This window comes from Balaenoptera physalus (genome assembly GCF_965194825.1).
Source record: "Balaenoptera physalus genome assembly, chromosome: 9".
NCBI classification, from domain to species: Eukaryota; Metazoa; Chordata; class Mammalia; order Artiodactyla; family Balaenopteridae; genus Balaenoptera; species Balaenoptera physalus.
The window spans coordinates 15333762-15352361 of NC_138888.1; the positions used below are offsets into that span (position 1 = coordinate 15333762).

General features: G+C 44.6%; 1 protein-coding gene across 8 annotated transcripts in view; it reads right to left on the reverse strand.

Annotated features, from left to right (window-relative positions):
• MTHFD1L (methylenetetrahydrofolate dehydrogenase (NADP+ dependent) 1 like) overlaps window positions 1–18600 on the reverse strand; it is a 212569-nt gene that overhangs the window by 36371 nt on the left and 157598 nt on the right. The window lies entirely within an intron of this gene.

Below are 18600 nucleotides of genomic sequence, written 5' to 3' on the forward strand. Positions count from 1 at the left end.
AATCTGCCTGCCAATGCAGGGGACACGGGTTCGAGCCCTGGTCTGGGAAGATCCCACATGCCGCGGAGCAGCTAGGCCCGTGAGCCACAGTTACTGAGCCTGAGCGTCTGGAGCCTGTGCTCCGCAACAAGAGAGGCCGCGATAGTGAGAGGCCCGCGCACCGCGATGAAGAGTGGCTCCCACTCGCCGCAACTGGAGAAAGCCCTCGCACAGAAACGAAGACCCAACACAGCCAAAAATAAACATAATAAATAAATAAAAAACAAAACAAAACAAAAAAACCCCAAACCTACCAAACCTCTATTCCCAACAAGTTAAAAACAATTTAACACTTCAAGGAAATTTATCAGGAATTTAAGGAATGGCATAAAGAGAAACAATTTTAATTTATGACATGCGAAGTGAATTTTTTTGGAAGCGAACTCTGTAAGTGAAATCAGAGTTTTGAAAGAGACAACTCCTCAAATTGACTGTTTTTGCCAAATATTAACCTTATTTTCATTCTTTGATTTTTCAAGACTTTAAAATAGTATATTTTTAAGACCAACAATTTGATTATGTATTTTGAGAAACTCTCAATCTGTGAGTTCATCCAGGAGTGGCCTGGTCCCAGTGGAAAGATTCATGACAAAGAGACACTGAATATCTTTTCAAATTCTAAGTAGCATGTGCTGGAAACGAACACTCCCAGAAATACTCATAACTCCCTGCAACAACTATAATATTACACTGCGTTTTATTCAAATTATTGCCCTCTTGAAAAAAAAATTGGAGCACAAATTCAAGTCTTTGGTTTTGAAGGTATATTTTCAAACATTTCATTAACTTCCAGCTTGAGCCCAGATAACGTGATGGACATTGCCACTTCCCATTCTTGACATCTGGCTTTTTAATTATTCTATTCGCTTAACTGTCTAAATATATTTGCATAAGTTTACAACAGTATCAGATGGAAGGCTCCATGAATTTGTCAATATTATATTTGGCTAGCTTAATGGAAAGGAAACGTTATGCTAAAAGCACAAAAATTCTGAACAGGGAAATAAGCAAACTGCCCTTACATCCACATAAGACATATTTGTTGGTAAAGTATAAAAGAAAAGAAAGATGGGTGTTTGACCTGATTACTCATCTTACAAAATATTCAGTCTTTTTCTTATGCTACGCTGCACACCATCAGTTAATTATGTTTGAAAGCCGAAAGAACAAAGACTGTTTAGATGACAAATGAGGCAGTAAATGAAGCTGAGATAGGAATAAAGATTCGAGAGGAAAATATTTTGTTTCTTTTTTAATACGCATTTTGAGACTATACAAATGACCTGCAACTTATTTTAAAATCGACATTCTACCATTAAGTTTGACTCTGTACATATTACATGATATCCTCTGAGACAACTTAGAATAATACAAAATTGACTATTAATAATCACACAAAAAGCAGCAAACACATGTGAATGCATTCAATCTAGCCATAAAAGGGCTCGAGGGGGCATCAGAGGAGGTTACCTGTTTAGGCACCAAAGTTAACTTCTAAGACCAAAGCCAACTTACATGTGTTGAGTTAAATGGATGTCTTACAGAACTACAGTCACATTGCTTTCTAGTACTTGTTTATCCAAGTTTAAGGCCACCCAGGAATGAAATCCAAAACTAAGAAAATATGCAGCAACCTCATTTGACAGTTTTCAAGTTCCAGTTTATCCTTTATCAGAGCTTCAAGCAAAAAACTAACATGTTTTGAGTTTGACTTCTTTTCATTTCCCGTATCCAAGGGGTCACCCTGCCTACACTCTTGCCCCTGACACACCCCTAATATATTGTGTTTTTCTCTTTCCTGACCCTAGGGAATAAGTTCGTGAAGGCAAAGACTTTGCCACATTTACCTTTTTATCCCTAGTGGCAAACAAAGTGGAAACACAAAAATTTGTTGAATGGACACAAGAGGAAAGAGATGGGAAAGGCCCTAATAATTTACTGCCCGTTGATAATCCAGATGGATTGACCATGAATGGTTGACTTAGCGGCTGCTTAGAAATTTCTTCCGTGTGGAGGCCTCGATGTGATCAACTCGACATTTTAGGGTCCAAGGATTCACTGTGAAGTAAGTTGCATTAAGCAAACTTACAAAGTCTGTTTTATAATCTAAATCCCATTTTATTCATTTTGGGTAAGGTATGACTTAGCCATTTTGAGAAGGCAGTGCAGAATGATGGAAAGAGCAACAGACATGAAACAGAAAAAAGCGCAGGCAAGCCCCATAGTAGGGTCCTAGTTTCCTCATTTATATAATGAGAGAGTTGAACTGGACGATCTCCAGCACGGTGGTTGGGAGACATCCAGGGATGGGCTTCCTCTCTGTGTGACGCTGGTTTTAGTAGTGCTAATGACTCCAGAACATTTAATTTATAGCCCAGATCTCTTTATCGAACCCTAGACCCAATAACCAATTGCCCAGTGGACATCTTCACTTGAACTTACGACAAATGCTTCAGACTCAAAATGTTCAAAACGGAATTCATTATTGTGCGGAAGAGAGAAAGCTACCCTTAGACCTGTTTGCAAGGCTGGTGTCTGGGAACTTGGCTTTTGAAAGGGTTTATACTGAACACCTGCTTCTCTTGTGGGAGTCTGGAATTCGGTGAGTGCCAGGCAGAGGGTGCCTACGTTCCTCTGGACTTCACCCCCTGTGCCTTTTCCCGTAGCTGATTTTGCTTTGTATCCTTTTGCTGTAATAAATTGTAACTGTGAGTACGACTATATGCTGAGTCCCTCTAGTGAATCACTGGGGGTGGTCTGGGTTCCCCCAGCACAATTATTTGCCTCCTAAAATTGGTTTTTCCTCCTTTTTTGCTTATCTAAGTAAATGACAACCAGACCCACCTGGGGAACAAGTCAGACATTTGAGCCATTTCTGAAGTCTCTCCTCCCCTCTCCTGCTTATTGAGTCCAGCTCATTCTACCCCCATAATCCCTCTGGTACCCACATCCTCCTCCACCTTCACTGGCTCTGCTGCAGGCTAGGCGGTGCGTTTCTTGCCTTCCTAACTATCAGCACTACCACCTCCTAACTAGGTATTCATGCCTGTGGTCTCCTTTCTCTCCAACTACTCTCCAGATGGCTCTAAACTGTGAACACAGTGATGACATTGCTCTGCTTAAAATCCACAGGTCCTGCAGAATTAAGTTCTGATTCCTGAGCTTGACCCTCAAGGCCTCGCATGAGCTGGGCCTTCGCTTCCTGCCCAGTGTCACTGCGCACGCTCCTTCCACATCTCTCGTTGCCTGCACGCACCATCACCACAGCACCACGCTCTGTCTCACCTTGATGCTTTACGTATTGCTCTTTTCCTGCCCCACGTCACCTGACTAGCCTCTTCTCATCCTTCACAAGTAGGATGAGGCAACCCCACACCCAGCCTGAGCTCCCCAACCCTGCCAGCTCCCAGTGCCATCGGCTCGCATGGGCCCTGGGGCACCTCTGCATCCCTGTCTCTCGCATGGGCCCTGGGGCACCTCTGCATCCCTGTCTCTCGGAAGGAAAGAGCTCTCGGCTCTTTTAGGTGTTAATATATTTAACTGCTGCCCCTCACTAGCCTGTGAACTCCATGAGGGCAAGGCCCAGTCCTTTTGTTGTTTTGTTTGTTTTTTTTCTCATGGCCTAGTGCACGGCACTCTTCAATAAATATTGTATGAGTGAATCAGAAATAAGGCATTTGTGTGGTCGCACAGTGATGCATTCATTAAGCTCGAATGCCCTGATGAATCATCACCATTAGCTTGAGTATCTGAAGTGCATCTAAAGGAAGAGGATTAGTCACTGCCAAGGACAGAACTCTCTGCCCGGGACTCTCCTGGTGATGACAATAAAATCGTCTTCTCCAGAGCTCCCTTTTCTCAGACCCATGTGGTCCTCTACCTTCGGTCCATAACCCACCCCGGGGCAATGCATATGATTCTTTACTATGCAAATATTAACTGAAGTGTTTTCAGCAGATTTCTCTGAATTGCTTCCCACAAATTCAGCGCTGTTTATCTTAGAGATATCCGCTTGCTGACCCTGGCTTGCCTTGCCCTTCACTTAAATCCTAATGTCCTTCTTCAAGTCTCTACTGTTCCCTTCCTACAGTATATGAAGGATTTGAATTTGGAACCAAGCAAAGCCAAAATCCATTGGAAACACTGACTTACTTGTAAATGAAACTGATGACTCCCCGGTGCATTATGCAACGAGCCGAGGAAGAGCCCTTCCTTACCACCTCATGGATGATCTCTACACACGCCCTCAGGACAGAGAGCACAGCCAACCTCCAGGCTGAGTGCTTGAAATGCAGGGTCAGGTAAACTTGAGAAACTGCTCTGGCAAATGCCAATCTATGTGCTTTGATTAGCAAGGATACTTAACATCTCGGTTAGTTTTCAGGAATAAAAATTATTTAACAAAATGGTAAGAGAAGGGCCTTAATACTTAGGTAAGTACCTGCTAGCTTTTAGAACATTTGCATCATTTAGTAGTTGTCGTTTCTCACAAAAGAGAAGGACGTGCTCAAATTTTATACTCTGATTTTATAAAAAAGCCAATCAACATCCAGTTTAGGACTACAGTGGCTTGGAGCTGACAGAGACCAGAGGCCATCATCCCATCAGCGAGGCGAAGGGCCTTGGCCTGTGGCAGAGGCAAGACTTTAAGTCGGGATGTGGCAATGCCTTACCTGGGGTGTTCATCACGGCGCCCTCCTGCCCTTCATCCTGATGCTGTCTCACTTCTGGTGGAAAAAAAAAAAAAAAAAAATTCCTGCCGAAGTTTTGAGAAAGGCGCAATATTGGTTCAAGTGTCACCAAATAAGTGAAAACAGTAAAAACAACCCATGGTCCACACCTGCAGATGCTCTTAGACAACTCACTTGGCCAGGCCATGCCCAGCCATGCAGATGGGGGCAGGAGTCCTCGGAAAGGAGGGGACCAGGGCCTTGCTGCAGGCACAGGGTTGGGGATGTGCGTGAGCTGTGGCTCTCCCTTCTGGGGAGGTGGCGGACAAATTACACGTACCCCACAAAGCATAATTTTCATGGTACAGCTCTATCTTGAGGGTTAAATGGGCTTCTGTAGGCTAATTATCATCGACCTCACTGAAGAATTTGCAAGTGTATAATGCAGTTCATGATTCTTGCTGGCTGTCAGCCTGTAGGTCATCCTTAAAAGCAAGCAAATAGCACATTTCTGCAAAGAGTACCAACAAGCTTCTGCAGGATCAGAAAAGCAGCCTCCACCAAAGGCCAAAAATGGATGTGACAGACCCCAAGAATCAGTGCCTCCATACTTCCTGCTCCTTTACGAAACCCAACATGGTCCTGACCTTCCCAGAGTCTCAAGCTGCATTAGATACATATCTTTCTTGTCTCTCTGTGAAGCTATTTATATTGCATTAAAACGTCAGTGCGGTAAATCAGCTTAAGCTCTTACTGGGTACGAAAATGAAACAAGGAAAGAAGAAATTGAAACCGCTAATCTATAAGCCATGGGCTGTCCCTGAATGGCAATGAAAATAAGGATTTTGTGTACTGCTTTCCTCAAAGGTAAGACTATTCTGGGCAGTGTCTGAATTGAGAAAGATATGGTAGGAACACATTTTATTGTATACACATTGTATGAGTGTGTGTGTGTGTGTGTGTGTGTGTGTGTGTGTGTGTGTGTATTGGAAAGTCTAGATCTCTTTAGCCTTGGAGCATTCTGGGTGGTATCTTTATTTCGACTTTGCCCCCTAATCTTCTGAAGTCTGGTTTCAGAAGGTGGAGGTTTTCAGCAAACAACTTAAGGAGGCTTACTTTAAAATAAAGTTTAAGAAATAGATTGACAGAAATCAGGAAAATATACACTGAATAAACGTCAAGATCCTGTTAGAAAGTAGGTGTGTGGTCCAGGCATCCTACAATTATTAGAACTGAGCTGTTTATTAGTTTTAGAGCTTCCTGACAACCCAAGAAAAAGGGGAGAACACTCAGGCCAACGATGTGTCTTGAAAAGGTATTTTCACTCCCTTGGGAAAGCAGCACAGAAAACAAAGTAAATAACCCCAAAATACTACTGTCACTTAAGATCGGAAGAAATTCATTCAGTAACTAGAACCTACTGTGTGCCAAGCGCTGGGCCTGGCAGCCGACAGGTCAGGGTTATAATCTCCAGTGACAGCAGGGACTGACTCTATTCTATCACGCTGGCTGAGCAGGTTCCTACGGCCTAGCAGATCAATCGTTGGGCTGGTAGGGTTGATAATACTTTTGTGAAATTAAGGAACAAAATCAAGTCTCTCACCTAAAGAGATGACCAACCTATCCCAAAGAGAGAAAGAGGCCAGTAGAAAACAATTCTGGACCTCTTTAACCTTTTAAAGCACATTAATTAATGGGTGACAGAAACACCAAGATCCACACCAAAAAAAAAAAAAAAAAAAAAAAATGGGTGACATTATTCTGATTTAGAAGATACTCAAGGCAAATAGTTTCAACCAGGAAAGGCTGGTTGAAAAATCTCAACATGTCACAATGAAAAATTTACCTTTGAGCAACACAGCTTTCTGCTAAGCAACCAAAAGTTTAGTTACACAGTTTATCCTAAGTTACTACAATTTTAAAGCTAGAATGGAATTAACGGCTATCAAGCAGTAAGGTTCTGGATACCATCTTCTCACATAATGGGATTAGTTTTAGAATAGATCGTTTGAAGCCACTCTTTCTAATTGGACGGCTACCAGAATCAAGGCTCATGTCCAGTAATGGATAGGATGTGAAAATAAGACCATATAATCAGCAGAAAGATGATATAATATTTCTGAGGAGGCAATGATGGGGTTGAATCATGGTTTTACTACTTACTGGCTCCAGGATCAGGGCAATTTACTTAATGTCTCTGTCCTCGGTTTCCCTCTGTGTAAACAAGGGCAGTGATGTTACCTACCTGGAAGGGGGCAGTGAGCATTAAATGAGTTGATATATACTGCTGAAAACGCTGTCTGGCTCTGATGTTAGTGCTGATTACAGTTTTAATTTTTTTTTTTAAATAAATTTATTTATTTTTATTTATTTATTTTTGGCTGTGCTGGGTCTTCGTAGCTGTGCGGTCTTTCTCTAGCTGCTGCGAGCGGGGGCTACTCTTCTATGCAGTGCGTGGTCTTCTCATTGCAGTGGCTTCTCTTGTTGCAGAGCATGTGCTCTAGGCACGCGGGCTTCAATAGTTGTGGCATGCAGGCTCAGCAGTTGTGGCTCACGGGCTCTAGAGCGCAGGCTCAGTAGTTGTGGCGCACAGGCTTAGTTGCTCCGTGGCATGTGGGATCTTCCTGGACCAGGGCTCGAACCCGTGTCCCCTGCATTGGCAGGCGGATTCTTAACCACTGCGTCACCAGGGAAGCCCTACAGTTTTAATTTTTATCATTGTAATTTAAGTAAACATCCCTTTGTTTCTACTTGCTTTTTCTATGCATTTTTACACTGTTGACATTATAGTCTATGAATCCCATTTATTTTCCCACTAAACAAACCAGTTATTTCTCCAAGTCATTAAACATTATAAGCATATAGCCGCTGTATATATTTAGAGACAACATTCTGGTCCTGAAACTATCCAGACATTAGTATCTTTAACCCTCCTTTCAATGATTCCTTTTCGCATCACACATTACATCTAGGGGAAAAGAATGGATTATTCTGGGGGCTAGAAAGATGTGAGCTTATGTGCTCAACAGAGAAGATACGGAAGAAATAAAATCACAATAGAAGATCTGTGAAAACGTACAGGACTACCGTAGACAGAGTTTTTGTTTGTTTGTGTTCAATAACACACAGAGAGCAGTGCCTGCATGTTGATAACACAGGAAGGAGGACAGGATGTCAGGGTAAGATGCAGAGTAGCCCGGTGCACTTGAGATGAACTGGACATTCCACCCTTGTCCTCAGCTTGAATGTGTGATCACAAGGAAGTGCTAAAGAGGGATTTATGGGCATTTTTGTTTTCAGTGCTGCAGAGATTCCCCATCAGGGTTTCCATGTACCATTAACTATTTATTGTCCAAAGACAAGAAGACTCTGTCTGAAATTCTAATCCATACACTTAATATTCTTCTTCTTCCTGAAATCTTCCGTTCTTTTTCCAGTGATGTGTTTGCAGTGATATATATATTTTTTCTGTCTGTAATGCATTCTACTCCAAAGAAAGATAGCAGGTTCCAATTTATGCCTCAAATGAAAACTAAAAGCACTTCAAAGAAGTCAAATAGATCTCCTTTTGGAATCCCATTGTTAGGTGGTGCCTCTCTCCTCTCTCCCTGCCCAAACTTTTCCATCTCTAAAATGAAGCACATTCCATTCTTTTGGACAAACTTATCAAAATTAAAAATAACAACCTCTGGCTGTCAAAACAACTTCAAAAAAAAAAAAAAAGAAGTCAGTTGTGGTTATTGTAAATAATAAAGAACTTACAGCTACCTATGCAATGATTTTTACCCATGTGAAAACTATTTCTTTAAATAAATGGGTTTTAGATGGCATAAAGGACTACAAATGAGTCATTTACTAAATTCATTATTTTATAAACTTTGGAGGGAACGCCAACCACATCACGGACCTGGGAGCTGGACCGACCGTATGCAACTTGGAGAACCGACCTTTTGCAGAAGAGTCCTTGTTCTAATTATTTTCAGGCCCAAACAAAAAACTGTCTCTTAATATGAGCAAGTACTTGGGATTTACACTTCAGGGAGAACTTTTCACATATCATTGTGATTTTATAGCTTTGATGACAAGTTAACTCTTTGCCACCTGTAAGCAGACTGAACCACTCCATAAAAAGAAAGAGCAAAGATAGTGGAAACCCAGGTTACTGGTCCCCATGGGCTTATAATAATTGTGATAATGCCGCAAACACGCTGAAAATAGAGGATTCTAATGGGCTGGAAATATTTGTGCAAGTTCGACAAATTATGCATGGTGTCTCAGACAGAGAAGAGATTACTTCCTTTATTTTTAGGAGAATTCTCTTTATTTGTGTAATGTAGCTTGAAACAACTTTAAAAGCCTCTGACCTGCAGCAAATCACGGTCCGTTCAGAAACCAAATTATTGAGGCTTAATGACTAAATGGACACAGAAATAGTACTTCACTACAGGCGACCACATAGAGTGCAGAAACAACTCATTTGTCCCCAGACACAGCCTGGAGCTGCCCGTTTTGACACTTCTGGCTTTCCTGTTTACCTAGTACAAGGTCCATCCTGGAACAGGGCTCACCAGCCTGGGCAAGGGAAACTGCTGGAAGTTTTGCTTTTCTGCCTCAAAGGCAATAGAGAATGACCCAGAGACCTTGTGTTGTGGCCATGCAGGAGGTGGCCCTGCCCATGCCCAGGGCCAACCATTCACACTTACTGCTGTGAAGAGCCCCCTGGAGCTGTCAAGGCGGAGGCCTTGGAATGATCTTATTACATCCTTCCATTGGTTAAGGGCTCCCTCCCACTGCCTTCAGGGTCAAGTTCAACTCCTAACTACGGGGTCTAAGGGCCTCTGCAGTCAGGTTCCTGCCCACTGCTCTGTCCGGAATGATTCCCCCTAAACGCTGCCCTTTTTCAGGACACCCAGGGCACTTCCAGGCAGGTTCTCTGCACGGCTGTCCTTTCCCTCGGGAGAAGCGAGCACCTCTTCCTCGTGTCTCTCTACAACCCGCACCTTCAACACTTTGCTTGGATCTATTAGTCTGTCAGCACTAAGCGTCCAGGGCAGGGACTGGGTCTTTCCCGTCCCCGTCACCCAGTGCATAGTGCATATCAGACAGGCAACAATGTTTTGAATTGGAAGGGAACTTGGAGACTGTGTATCACCCGAATGTAAAAAAAGTCTCCATGTTTTTGCTCTGGCCTCTCTCCTGAGCTCCAAAAACGAATTTCTAACTGGCTGATGGATGACTTGACAGGGAAATGCAACAGGCGCCGCAAACAACATGGCGCTCCCGGTCACCTCCACTGAGACACCAGCTTGCTCTTCGTGCGCCCTTCCTTCCAGGTCGTCGGGAGTCACCCTGGACCCCCTCCTCGTATTCCATCCATGTTCGGTTTCTGTGACTCCTAGTGGTCTCCCGGCCACACACCATCCTCTCCATTTCTACCATGACTGCCCCCATCCTGGGCCTACCACATGCACTCAAGGGCTCCTGACCTGTCTCTACTTCCTTCAGGTGATTGATGCCAGGTGGTCCTCCACCCACAAAATCTCAAACGTCCTGGTATGCCCCAGTATGTCACTCAAGGCCCCAGTCTCCAAGCAACCTTCCCAGCCTACGCACAGACCCACCGTGGTCTTGGTTTTCTTTGAGGTTTTACTGATGGATCATTTACGCCTTCCTTGTGGCAAGCAAACTGCACAAACCGTTTGCTGTAATTTCCTGGTGTTGATGCTCTATTGTCCAAGCACCTGCTGTCCCTGGAGGGTGGCGCCACCTTTTATGCTTTGTTATATGTCTCAGTGTGCCGCCCACACAGCACCGGGAATACACACTGACTGACCTACTGAGAAGAAAATACCAAGATGTTCAAAATTTAAGTTATTCTTGTGCAAAGATCTCGTAAGCCTTAATATTCATGGAGCGCTAGAACTCTCCTTGGCCACTTATCACTAACTCGGCTCACAGGGCTGGTACGAGGAGTAATGAATGAGTTAATCTATATAAAGCATTGGGAAGAGTGTCTGGCCTGTAGTCATAACAGCTATTATTTATTATTATTATTATTACTGCTATTATTATTCCCACTGAAATGAGGGCTGAGATTCATTAACAAGCAGTTTCCACACAAACGGCCATATGCCAAGTGATACAGCTTGATGGGATAGTCGATCTATAAGTCCATATCTAAACACGTTAAGAAAAATATATTTAGACCAGCCTTGCTGGTCAGTAACTGGTTTGAAAAGAAGGGCTACAGCACTGACCCCGAAAGGCTGGAGTTACGAGCAGATAAGATAGGTGGGCATTTGAGCCTGTCCTCTTAGTTTCTTACAAGATGTGCTTTTCCAGACTGGGACTTGAGTGGAGATCCTGATACTGTGAGGTCACATCGGCAGACGACACCTTAAGGATCCCCGTGCCCTCCGCGCAGTTGGCTGACCCCCTCACATTGGGTTGGCTCAGCCGTATGTTCTACACTGGACTCCCCAGTGTGGACAGATCAAGGGAACCAAAGGCAGGGTCTCTACGCTGGGGAGGCCTGGATTAACAGGAGACACTGGGTAAGGCGACTTGATAAAGGATAGGACACCCAAAGGAAATAAGTGCAAGAGATCTTAGCTGGGTAGAGCTGGCAGCACAAAAGCAGAGGTGTGCTTGAGGGAGAAATGCAGTGTTGGGAGGTGAGTAGGGGGTCACAATGTCAGTCCTGGGGGAAGGTTCTGGAGTGAGTAAATATGTCTTCAGAGAAGAAACGCGGATAAATTTGAGAACTGGATGATGGATTTTGGAAGGTACAAAGAAGCACGGCGGTCACCCAGTGACTTTCACAGGCTTCACACTCCCCAGAGCTGATGCTTGGGGTTGGCTTAAGTCTCAAACAGGAGACTGACATACACTATGGATTCAGCTTGTATTCTTAGCCCTAGGTTTCCCCCTCAGCAGACTGGCCAAGGGCACATACGTAATGCAGGCACCCCTGGAAATCCTTACAGGAGGGTGGCAATGTGGCTATGAATTTTCATTCTGGGTCTTCCAGGGACTATATATATAAATACCTCCGTTTGATCACTTAACCCAACATAAATTATTTCTCTAATACCTACTTTATACTTGCTCCCTGATTTAATTAGATCTGGCTATAGTCACTGGTATAAAATGTTTTGAATTTTCAATGATACCCAGAAAACAGCAGGGGGGAACCAACTTTTCCAAAAGCAGTATACCACAAATGTTTTACAGGGGCATATACTATTTTTATTTTAACGTTTAATCTGATGTCCATGGGAGGATACTTTGATGAACACATACGTAGTTAAGCCTGTGAACTGCTATGAGTTCCAGATAATATCAACTATATTCCTCCCTCAAATTACAATCCCAGTTTGAAAGTGCCATATTTTTCTTCTAAATCTAGCTTTTCTTCCTATTCATTCATTCCCACCAAATGCTCAAACTGACTCTAAGGGTGGCCCAGTTATTTAATTTGAAAGCTGGTATTTTGGTTTGTATTAATTTTATTTCCCTTTCTTAAACTGCTTAGCTGCTTCCAACTATATGCCTCTTAGTAAAGACTAGGATAACAAAGTAAACGAATGCAACAAAGAGGCGGAGAATAAAGAGAAGTGCCCTGAGTACCAGATACTTCTATGGATGTCTTTCTGACTTGTGTATATCTTGATTGGCAATTTTATGCTCTGAATCCAAACTACTAAATGTGGCAGGAAACAAGTAGGCTAGAGATGGAAGTGGAAGAGGAATGGGCCAATTTCATCAATCCCTAGAGAAAACAAAAGGTCAATATCCTGATGATAGGGGTGGACACTTAAGCATCACAAGTACCCTTTTCTAGGTTCACAGAAAATAAGAAAGACAGAGCCTACACATAGGGATTAATAGTGGTAGGTTACAAATTTAACCCAATTAAAAAAAAATAACTCAATAATAGAAATATCTGGTAACGTTATTACTCAGCACGTTTCCCTGGCTGAGGCTGATTTCATTTGAAGTAATTTTATATTTATGCTAAAAATATATTAGCATTGGGCTTCCCTGGTGGCGCAGTGGTTGAGAATCCACCTGCCTGTGCAGGGAACACGGGTTCGAGCCCTGGTCTGGCAAGATCCCACATGCCACAGAGCAACTAAGCCCACGTGCCACAACTACTGAGCTTGCGCTCTAGAGCCCACAAGCCACAACTACTGAGCCCGCGTGCCACAACTATTGAAGCCTGCGTGCCTAGAGCCCGTGCTCCGTAACAAGAGAAGCCACAGCGATGAGAAGCCCTTGCATTGCAACGGAGAGTAGCCCCCGCTCGCCGCAACTAGAGAAAGCCCGCGCGCAGCAACGAAGACCCAACGAAGCAAAAAATAAAAATAAATAAAATGTAAAAACCCACATTATTTAAAAAAAAAAACATTAGCATCAAACTCAGGGAGAAAACGTCCTTGAAACAAATGGATTAGACCTAGATAACAGTATGTGGCAGAGGGGCAAACATTTTCCTGAGTCACAAAGCTTCCTGTGTCTCATCAATCTGATAAACAGTTTCTGGAAATCGAGAATGCTGCTGGTCACTTTCCTTTCGCTTAAACATGCCATACTGAAAAGGCAGTGACGAGTTCTCTCCTGCTGGAGACAGACACACGTGTGCCTCTCCTCTGGATACCGGGAAGGGGGCATGGTCACAAAGCAACTGGGTCACTTGCTGCAGCCACGTCAGGATAAGAGGAAGCGAGGGGTGCCTGCTCCAGAGGAAGGTCACGTTTGGAAGAAAGCAGGAAATTCTGATGTAGAGATAAGAAGACTAGTGGGAGAGAGACCCAAGCTGGGTGGAGAAGAGGAACCCGACCAGGTCCCCACGAATGGGGTGAAAGGACACAGCGATACAAAGAAAGTGAGGCCAGATGGGGAGGGGAGGCTTGCGGCCATTTGTGCAGCGAGTCTGGATTATTTCAAACTAATCACAGAGATTTCAGGTGTCGGTTTAACTGGGGCCAGGGAACATGGGAGTTAGGAAGGCTACTTGCAGAGACTTTAAAAAAATAAGCTAAGAGTTTCTTTATTTGTCGGGGGGTGGGTGGTGTGTGTGTGGGGAAAGTAAGGCAAGAGGAGAGTGAGGGAAAGGAGAGAGGAGGAGTGGATTATTTTGCAGGAAATATGCCCAACACTGAGCTTCCGACAGACCTTCTGTGTGATCTCATAGGATGGGAAGCTCTTTACAACACGACTGCTTAGCCATCTCATTTAAAGGCAGCTTGGGGGGACTTCCCTGGTGGCGCGGTGGTGAAGACTCCACCTGCCAATGCAGGGGACACGGGTTCGAGCCCTGGTCCGGGAAGATCCCACGTGCCGCGGAGCAGCTAAGCTGGTGTGCCACAACTACTGAGCCTGCGCTCTAGAGCCCGCGAGCCACAGCTACTGAGCCTGCGCTCTAGAGCCCGTGCGCCACAACTACTGAGCCCATGCTCTAGAGGCCGCGAGCCACAACTACTGAGCCCACGTGCCACAACTACTGAAGCCCGCACGCCGAGAGCCCGGGCTCTGCAACAAGAGAAGCCACCCAGTGAGAAGCCTGCGCACCGCAACCAAGAGTAGCCCCCTCTCTGCAACTAGAGAAAGCCCTCGCTCAGCAATGAAGACCCAACGCAGCCAAAAATAAAATAAATAAATAAATTTATTAAAAAAAATAAAGGCAGCTTGAGGAGTGAGTGTGTGTACCTGGCCATGAATCTCTGGAAAATGTGAGGAGTAGTGCATTGGGTTGAAACCTACAAGGTCTGAATTAATTCATGCCTAACCAGGTGGACCGAGTTTATGACTATGCATCCCTGAGTAGGGTCGGTGTGCCAGGAAGAAAACACCTCCCCACTGAGCTGCAGAATAACTTCATCACGGCCTGAATCAGATGCAGCGGAAACAAAACATTCAGTACATACTTTTACAGGAGAGGGAGGAGAACGGAAAACAAAGTGAGCTTAACTGAAATGTGAGAAAGAAAACGGCAATGACTTGGCTGGGTGGGGCCTCAGCTTGCTCTTTCACTGGCCCCCGTTCCCCGCAGACCAGTAACTCTCCACCCAGCATTCGCTGTGGATGACATCACTGATTTCCCAAACACGCTCCAGCAGTTTCCTGCTTTCCAGGGTCAAGCCAAGCGAGGTCGTCAGTGGGGCACCTGGGTAGAGATGTGGCCAGGTCAGGTCACAGAGTGGAAATGAAGGCCACACCAGGGCCTGTTTGCTCGTTCAATGAGCTGCTTGTTTTACTGCTGATTTTTCAGTCCCCTTTCCTTGGACAGATTTCCGTGCTCTGATGGGGCCAGCCCAGACCAATCATGGCATGTACACATATTCAGTGCCCAGGATCACACAGTCTGCTCCAGAAAGAGCACAGGGACCAAAGTGAAGGGTGTAGGAAGGGAGAGGGGAACTGCCCAGTGAGAATCACTGCTCCAGACGGACTCGGAGCTCTGACGCACTGCATCTTACAGCCCCCAGCCTAGATGCTTCTCTCTCCCCATTGGTCTGTGAGGCCAAAGCACTAGGATTCTCTCTACGGTTTCAAGTAGCCACTGTGTCCCCCAGAAAGGCTCTAACTGGCACTGAACACCATGTAAACGCTGTAGGAAGTCTTAATCCCTTCAGGGTAAACTGCAGGATGGCTTAAGCCCAAGATTCCAGCTCATATTCTTGTCCTTAATAACCACTTGGTCCTAATTTTATGTCCTAAGTTTGTCAATAAAGAAGACTTCATATTCAAGAGGACTTCTAAGTTCTTCTAAGGAGCCAATATCATTGCCTCAAAGTGATATCAAAGGAAAATAGTCCGATACACCAAAAACTACCTTCAAATGGACTTCTGCTAGGAATTCACACTTGGTTGGACACCTCTCCAAGCCAACTGTTCTGACAACGCGTCACTCTATGAGGAAGCCCCACAAGAAAACAAATTAACATGGAAAAAACGATCTTGCATTTCCTTAACAGAATTTGGGGCCAGCAAACATCTGACAAGACTCGACAAACCATACTCAGGAGTGCACTTCTTAGAGGAACATTCCAGCTCTTTTGTCCATTCTTTGGTGTCCCAATTTTCAGGTGTTAAAACACTACAAGACAGCCAGGAAGGGCAAGATGATTCTACCAGCCTAATTCCGCCTGCCATACGTGTACTCTGACTCCCTTGCAACTAACTGGCCCTGGCTAAACATTTCCCCAAGTACTTTCAGTTTACCATTTCTCTATTTATTGTATTTTCATGTTATGAAAGTGACATATACTTGATGCAGCAATTTGAAATAAGCAGAAAAGTAAAGAAAAGAAGCTGTTCATAATGTCACAGCCCCCTGTCAACATTTTGGTGTCTTTTTAGTCTTTTCTATATGGAATGTAATTTACTTCCCAATAATATAATTTCATAAACTTTGCTTACATATTAATGTTTTTTTTTTTTTTTTTAATATTTTATTTATTTATTTGGGCCCCGTCTTCGTTGCGGCAGGCAGGCTCCTTAGTTGCAGCATGCAAACTCTTAGGTGCAGCATGCATGTGGGATCTAGTTCCCTGACCAGGGATCGAACTCCGGCCCCTTGCCTTGGGAGCGTGGAGTCTTAACCACTGTGCCACCAGGGAAGTCCCCATATTAATGTTTTTATGTCATGAAATTTATGTCAAATGATTAAACAGCCCTGATAAATTATAAAAACCTAAAGACAATACCAAAGCAATGGGACCACCAGACAAAGACCACCTACTAAATTGGGGAAGGGGTGGGGAATGAGATTGTTTTGGAGAAGTTTTATAAGTTACGAGATTTATTGAGCACTCTAAACCATAAGCTTTGAAAGAATTTTTGGAAACTTAACAGGGTAATCTGTAGAATATAGGGTTGGAAAATCTTAAAAACCGCCTGCTCTTTTCTCCCCACATCAAAGATCTGGATTTGCTAAACTATTTCTTACAAGGAGATGTACTAAGTGGTGGTGTGTTGGTCAAGGATTTTATACTCTTTTGTAGCTTTCAATAATACGATGGAAAGAATATACAAGAATAATGTCATTAAAGAGAGGCAAGGATACACACGGAGCTTAGTAGGAATGAAGATATTTTAGGAAGGAAAAATGAGATAGAAAACACTGCCAGTGCACCTAAGGATGGGGCAAAGGTCTTAGATGGCCCTAGCTGAGGAACCCATGTACGACTGGGTGCTTCCATAAAAAACGGCACCAGGAAGTGAAATGTACTGGTAAAGTGTCTACACCAACTGGAGGTCACAAATTGGTGATCAACTCCAATTAAAGCAGTAACTAAATAAAACATGATGAAATCATTCAGTGGTAGAAAACTCTGGCCTATAAGTAAGGATGGAAGGTAAAAGTAAATATTTAGAAAACTAAACCTGGAGGGGAAAACACCGAACTCTCCAGCACTTCCCCGTGCGATCTCCCAAAGTCAGCAAAGCTGGAGATGTTTGTTTGAGGAGGGACATGCTTGTGTTGAGATCCTCCACTTTTAGACCTACGAGGTAGCCAGGAGGACGGGCCTCCCCTGAGGACACACCGGAAGGGATTTCTCCTTTGCTATAAAGCTCACAGTGTTCTGCACGTGTATGATTTTATTTGCCAGCATCTGCCATAAGGCCCCTCAGGAGAGGACTGGAGCTTGTTCACCTCCACGTGGTTTACAGCACCTCCCACCCGACAGGTATAAATGAATGCATAAATGAATGAACGAGCAAGGCAGCAAAACTGAAGGGCTTTCTGATTTTGAGGTCTCAGTCTGGGCTTTTTTCCTGGAGGGGAGAGACGGATGTGTGCTTCAGAGGCGCTCACATAAGCCCGTGTTGAGTCAGGGTGATTCATCAGGCTAGAATTTTCCCACCTGCAGGAGCCAGTCCCCCCGGTGTCCCCATCCCCCTTTGCCTCGGTCATCTCAGCAGGAAATTACTACACTGTGTCTCCCACACAGATGATGAATCTTAGAAGCATTCTCACAGACTGTGGCAGGGCCCCGGACGGGGTCAAGTAAAAGTAAATACCAGCCCTTATTAGGCGATCCTGGCCTCCTGCGGTGCGTTTGCCCTGGACACCAGCGGCTTCCTGCTCTGTCACAGAAAGCAGACTGCAGGTCACCGCCTCCACGTGATGCTTCCTGACCTCCAGGAACTTCTTCCTTCCTCGCTCCTCACACGATTGTTTTGGAGGATTTTACCACGGGGCCCTGCTGCTTACGGCTCCACCCGGGGGTGGAGGCACGGGGACCTCCTCAGGGAGCCCAGGCAGCCGGAGGCCACCCCTCGAGGACCGCTCACACCGTCATTTTCTAACGACTAGTCAGGCGTCAAGGAGTTGCAGAGGGACGGAGGGATGGACTAGGGGTCATGCACACACACACGAGCTGTGGCTGACGGAATCCTGGCTTTCCACAACTGGTCTTTCAAGGCTGTGGATGTGAGGGTATCAGTTGAGGTGGGAGGAGACTCACAGCATCTATTTGCTTAGTGACCCCACAGATTTAAAATTATGATTGGTATTTAATGACTCTTAAATGCTCAGATACTCAGAAGGTATCATTTACTGACTCACAATTTTTACACCAAACCATTGTCTTTTTAAATTCCCTTCTATCTACCTTTACTAGCTGCCTAAAGTGGAGAAAGCTGCTTTACTGGGGGCTCCCCACGGCATGGAGCACAGGGCCATGTGCACGTTCCCTGAATGAATGAATTTGTTGGGAGAACTACTGTGGGATTTCAAATCTGTGCAGGACAAGACAGGGCAGATTAGGAACTCGGCTAATTCCCTCCTCAGTTGTGTCCGCTGTTCCATGCTCTTTGGGACCCTCGTGGCCGCTTGTCCCTGGTCCCTCTGGGCGGGTACTAGCCAGCTGTGCTCTGCTAA